This window comes from Pteropus medius, unplaced genomic scaffold (genome assembly GCF_902729225.1).
Source record: "Pteropus medius unplaced genomic scaffold, Ma_sr-lr_union100, whole genome shotgun sequence".
NCBI lineage: Eukaryota > Metazoa > Chordata > Mammalia > Chiroptera > Pteropodidae > Pteropus > Pteropus medius.
This window is the reverse complement of record NW_024349802.1, coordinates 777,520-783,519: the sequence shown is the minus strand read 5'-3', so window position 1 is coordinate 783,519 and position 6,000 is coordinate 777,520. Positions and strand designations below refer to the sequence as shown.

Sequence of the window (6,000 nt, the reverse complement as noted above, 5' to 3'; positions counted from 1 at the left end):
TTTTTTTTTTTTTTTTTTTGTCCTTTCTAAGAAGTTTTTCCTAATCCAAGATCAGGAAGATTTTATCTACGTTTTTATCTAGAAATTCTACAGCTTCATGTTTCACGTCGGTTCCATGATCCATTTCTGCTTGCTTTCAGAGTATGACTTGCAGTCTAGGTTGAATGGTGGCTTTTTGTTTGTTTTGGCATCAAGGTGCGTAATCGTTCTAGCACCATTTGTTCAAAACACTATCTCTTCTCCATTGAATTCGCTTGGATTCTTTGTCGAATGTCAGTGGACCAAGCAATACCTGGGTCTACTTTCTGACCTGCCCCATGGTCCAGCCGCCTGGGCCGGGACATCACCCTGCTGATGACTGCAGCTGCGTGTGACCTAGACGTCAGGTAGTGATTCCAACTCCAAAACCGTCATTTTCCCAAACTGCTTAATTTAAAACATTTGCTTTTTCTATATTTATTTTAGAAACAGCTTGTCAGTTTCTACTAAAAAACAAAAAAAGGCTATAAGCGGTTTGGTTGGATTCGCTTTTATTTTACTTAATAATGGCCCCAAAGGGCGAGAATAGTGCTGCTGGCAATTTGGATATGCCACGGAGAACCCGGCGAGGACTTCTTTTAAGGGAAAAGATGAATGTTCTGGACTTAATAAAGAGAGGGGGAAACATGCCGAGGTTGCGAAGGTCTGTGATGAGAACAAACCTTCTGTTTGTGAAATTGTGAAAGAGGAAAAAATTCGTGCTAGTTTTGCTGTCACACCTTGAAGTGCAAAAGTCCCGGCCCGGCTGTGTGGCTCAGCTGAAAACAGGCACTTAGCGTGTGGGCGGAGGGCAGGGGAGGGCATTGCGCCTCCGCGAGGGCTTCAGCACGGTCCCCGCCCCCCAGACAAGGGGGCGCTCGATATTAGGCAGTAAAGCTGCGTGACGTGGACGCGGGCGCTGTGGACCGGGTACCCAGGACGGCTGTGCGCGAGGGATGGGCGGGGAGCGTGACAGTGCGGGTTCCCTGGGCGCAGGGAGGAGCCGCGCCCTTGCGGGATGGGCGGATGGCAGAACCGCATACGACTTAAAACTTATAAGTTGTTTATTTCTGGACTTTTCATTTCGAGTTCAGAAAGCAAAATCGTAGAAAAGGGGGACAAGCGACTGTAGCGATGTAGCTGACAGATGCGGACGACCTTTCTAGTCTAGAACGAGGCGACTTCCTAAGCTCGCTTGTGGGTTCTGCGCGGCTTCCTCGGGATTTTCTACGCAAACGGCCCGGCGCGTGTGAACGAGGACAGCGGGCTCCTCTACGTCCGCTGTGCCTTTCGGTCTCTCGTTGGGCGCTGGGCAGAAGTGGTGTGGGAATGTGCTGTGAGCGCCCCCTGCCCTGGGGGAAAAGCTGCACGTCTTTCACTGTTAAGTGCCATGTTGGCTATAGGGTTTTTTGTTTCGTTTTGTTTTTGTTTGTTTGGGTTTTTATAGATGCCCTTTATCAGGTCGAAGCTTCCTCTTATCTCTAGTTTGCTGAAAGTTTTTATCGTGAATAGATTTTAAATTTTGTCAAAAACTTTTCTGCAGCTTTCAAGACGATTATGTGTTTTATTATTTCAATATAATAATATGGCGAATAAAATGGACTCATTTTTAAGAACATTAAACCCATTTTGCATTCGTTATATATGCCCCATTTTGTCACATTGCATTATCCTTTTTTGAATATTGCTGAATTTGAGCGGCTAATTTTGTTAAGGGTTTTGCATCCATCTTAATGAGGAACATTCTTTCCTTGTAGTATCGCTCTCTAGTTTCTATATCAGACTAGTCCTGGCCTCAGAAAACGAGTCGAGAAGAGTTTGCGTCTCTTCTACCTTTCTGAGAGAGTCTCTGTCGACTCCTTAATCCTTCCTGAAACACTTGGTAGAATTTGCAGTGCAGACGTCTGTGCCCAGGATTTTCTTTGTTGGAAAGTTTTTGGCACACATTCGATTTCTTTAATGGATGAAAGGCTACTCGAGGTGTGAGTAAGCTTCGTTCCGTCTCTCGAGGAACTTGTCCATCTCATCCACGGTCCCTGTGGCTTCGCTGTGCTGTATGGGTGAGCCCCCTTCTTGGTTGCTGATATTGGTGACTTGTCTTTTTTTCCCCTGATCAGTCTTTCCAGAGGTTTATCAATATTATTGATAGTTTTTTTTAAAAAAGCTTTTAGTTTTATTAATTTCCCCTATAATTTTCGAATGTATTAATTTCTACTCACATCTTTATTATTTATATTCTGCTTGCTTTGCATTTACTTCATTTTTCTTTTTTCTGTGTTCTTAAAATGGAAGCTTAGATCAGGATTAGATTACAATTAGAGACCTTTTTTATTTTCTAGTATAAGCATTTATCGTCATGTTTTTCTCTCTATACCACGTTAGTTGTGTCCCGCAAATTTTGATACTTTGTGCTTTTATTTTCATTAAGTTTCATTAAGTTCAAAACATTTTTCTAATTTCCTTATAATTTCTTCTTTTACCTGTTATATAGAAGTGTGTTTTTAAATTTTCCAAATGTCGAATTTTTTTCTTGATATCTATCACATATTTCTAGTTCAATTTCTTTTTAACCAGAGAATGTACTTCGGATCGTTTCAGTTATTTTAATCGTGTTGAGATTTGTTATTACTGCACGGTTTAAAGCCTGTCTTGATGAATACTTTATGTGCACTTGAAAATACTGCATATTCTGCTGTTGTTGTGTGGCACGTCCTATAAGTGCCAATTGAGACAGTATTGTTGAAATCTTCGCTATCCTTGCCTAATTATTTGAGCACTTATTTCATCTCTTAGAGATCAGTATTGAAACATCCAGTTATAACTGTGACTATTCCTTTTTCTACTTCCATCTCTATCAGTTTTTGTTTTACGCATTTTTGAAGCTTTGCTGTTTGGTGCATGTAAATTTATGATTGCTCCGTCTTCTTGATTTGCTGACTTTTATCATTACCTTGTATCTTAATCCCTCGTAATGATCCCTGCTCTGGAATCTACATAGTTTAACACAAATATAATCACTTCAGCCTTCTCTGATCGAAACTTCCCGCATATAACTTTTCCATCCTGATCTGTGCTTTTATGTTTAAGGTTAGCTTCTCGCACATTGCATAAAGTTGGTGCTTGCTTTAAAAAAAAACAACAACAAAAAGCTAATCTGGAAATGTTTCCCTTTTAATTATGTTGTTTACCCCGTTTACATTTAATATTTAATAACATGGTAGGTTTTACATCTAATGTTCTGCCCTTTTCTACTTGCGTGATCTCTTTTGTCCTCTGTTCCTGTCTTCTTAGGGACTGAGAATTTTTTAAGATCTCATTTTACCTCCACTGTTGGTTTATTTGTTACATTTCTCTTTTGATTGAACTTTTGGTGCTCGCTTTAGGGTTTTCAATACCATCTTCAGCTTATCACAGGCCCTCCTGATATGATGCCAACTCACACATGGTTAACGACTTTCCTTGTTTTCTGCCCATATTTTTGCTACCGTTCAGATGCTTTACTTCTATATATGTTGCAAACCCTACAATGCATTGTTCTTAGTTTTGATGTCAATAATCTGTAGGGATTAAAAATAAAAAGAGCCCTTGATATATACTTTTTTTTTTACCATTTTCAGCATTCTTCATTTGTTTGTGTAGGTTGAATTTCTCATTTGATAACATCTCTTCTGCCTGAAGTTCTTTTGACACTTTTTTTTGTAGTGCAAATCAAACTTTCTTTCGTCTGAAAAGTCCTTATTTCTCCTTTTCATTGGGTAGCAGCTTTAATAACATGTAACTCACCCACTTAAAGTGTGAATTCACGGGGCTTTTGTAAATTCACAGAGCTGCGCATCTATCACTGCAAATTTAGAATGTTTCCGGTCGTCCGCGGAAGAAAGCCCGCACCTTCGGCTGTCACTTCTCACTCTGCTTTGTCCCCAGCCCACGCAACCCCAATTGTACTTCCTTTCTCCGCATCAGCGCCTCTTGTGGACATTTCTTGTAAGTGCAATCATGCTGCAGACTCGCTCGCGACTCAGTATGTTTTCCGGGTTCCTCCGCGGTGTGGCCTGGACCACCGCTTTGCTCCTTTTCATCGACACGCGATATCCCATGGCATGCTGTATCACATGTTACTGACCCATGTATCGGCCAAGGGGCACTGGGTTATTTCCACGTTGTGCCTGTTGCGATGCAGCTGTGAGCTGTGTGCGGATGCGTTTTTCCGTTTCTCTCGGGTGTATGCCTAGAAGTGGGGTTGCTGGGTGACACCGTGACTCCGTGTTAAACCGCCATACCGTTTTCTGAAGCAGCCGCACCATCTACATTCCCACCAACAGTGCGCAAGGGTTCCAATTTACCCACATCCTCACTTGTTATTTTCTGGGATTTTTCGAACATTTTATTTTTAAACATCGATAGTAGCCGCTCAGTGGGAGTGAAGTGATGGTCAAGTCCTTCGTGGTTGAAGTGGATTTTTTGCTGAGTACAGAATTCCGGTTTGACTGACAGGAGTTTTGTCTTGTTTTCCCAGCACTTTGAAGATGTCATTCTGTTTTCTTCTCGCTCGCCTCATTTTATCTTCGTTCCTCTGAATGTCGCCTGCGTCCTCCTCCTCTTTGATTCCCTTTAAGATTTTTTTTTTTTTTTTTTTTAGTTTTGGTCATCATCGGCTGCCTGTGATGCATTTAGCTTTTTTCCTGTTTGAGGATCCAGGGGTCTTTGAATCTGGGGCTTGTTGCGCCTCATGAATTCTGAACAATTCTGTCATTTAGTTCCTTTCTATGTTGCTTCTCCCGGTGAGCTCTGGGCCCCACCCGCACCTGTGTGAGGCTCCGCCGACAGGGCCTGACATTTGGGGTGTCTTCTTTTCATGCTGCATTTGGGTCACTTCTACCCACCCATCTTCGGGTTCACGGTCTTCCCTTGGCTGTTGGCTCTCGGGCTGGGCCAGGCGAAGGGCCTCTCCGCCTCCCACGCCATGTTTGCTATTTCTGTTGTTTCCACTCCAGCCTTTCTCGTAGCTTCCATTGCTGTCAGGATTCCTTATCTTTTCATTCACGCCGTCCGCCTGTCCCACTGGCCCCTGAGCCGATTACTTGGAGTTACTTGAACGTCCTGTCGGCAGCTGCGACAACCTGGCGTCTCTGAATCCAGTTCTTTCTCTTGCCTTATTGTCGACAGCGGGCGGTTTTCCTCGGTTTTTCCGCGTCTCATCATTTGTGTCGAACGCCAGACGCCGGCTGCGGACGAGCAGTGGGGCGGAGGGGACCCACGTGTGCACAGGGCCACGCACGGGTCTCCGCGTGTGGGCGCGTGGGCGTCCGGCCCGCCGCCGTTCAACTGGGTGGCGGTTTGTGTCTGTCACCGCCCCGGCCCCGCACAGGCCTGACTCCCCCGCGCTGGTGGGCGCCGCCGGGGGTCTCCGCGCCCAGGGCGACACCGCTGCTGCGGGTTACTCAGTGCGATGCTGGCTGGGGTGAGCGGGGCTCGAGTCTCCGGGTGCAGCCTGCGGTCCGAGAGGCGTAGGTGCCCGCACGCGGGGCGGGGCCTCCTGGACGCGCCTGCCCCCACCCCCACCTCCCCGCCCCGCACCCCGCGCCCCCGCCTCTTCCTGACCCGGCGTATCCGCCCCTCATCACCCCCACCGTCCGGCGCGCCCGGGTCCCAGCCCGCCCGGCCTCCCATTTACCCGCCCGCAGATCCTGCCGCGCCCCCCAATCCTGCCCCTCTGCCGCGCCCTGCTTCTCCCCCGCCCTCCTTGCAAGCGCACCACTACTTACGCCCTACCCTCACTCCGCCTTATCTGCATAGCCGCGCATGCTTGCAGCTACCCCCAACCAGCGCCTCATGCCTTCACCCCTGAGTCCACAGCCCCCACCCCCTACCCTGCCCCTCACTCCCCTCATCTCATGCCCAGCCCCGCGCCCCGTGCCCCCAGCCGTGCCCCTCACACTACCCACCGACCCCAGCCCCTCATCCCTCACTCCCACCTTCCCT

General features: G+C 46.8%; 1 protein-coding gene across 1 annotated transcript in view; it reads left to right on the top strand.

The window, feature by feature from the left end:
- Positions 1-6,000, top strand: part of JAKMIP3 (Janus kinase and microtubule interacting protein 3) — a 46,558-nt gene that overhangs the window by 4,225 nt on the left and 36,333 nt on the right. The gene's annotated exons all lie outside the window — the stretch shown is intronic.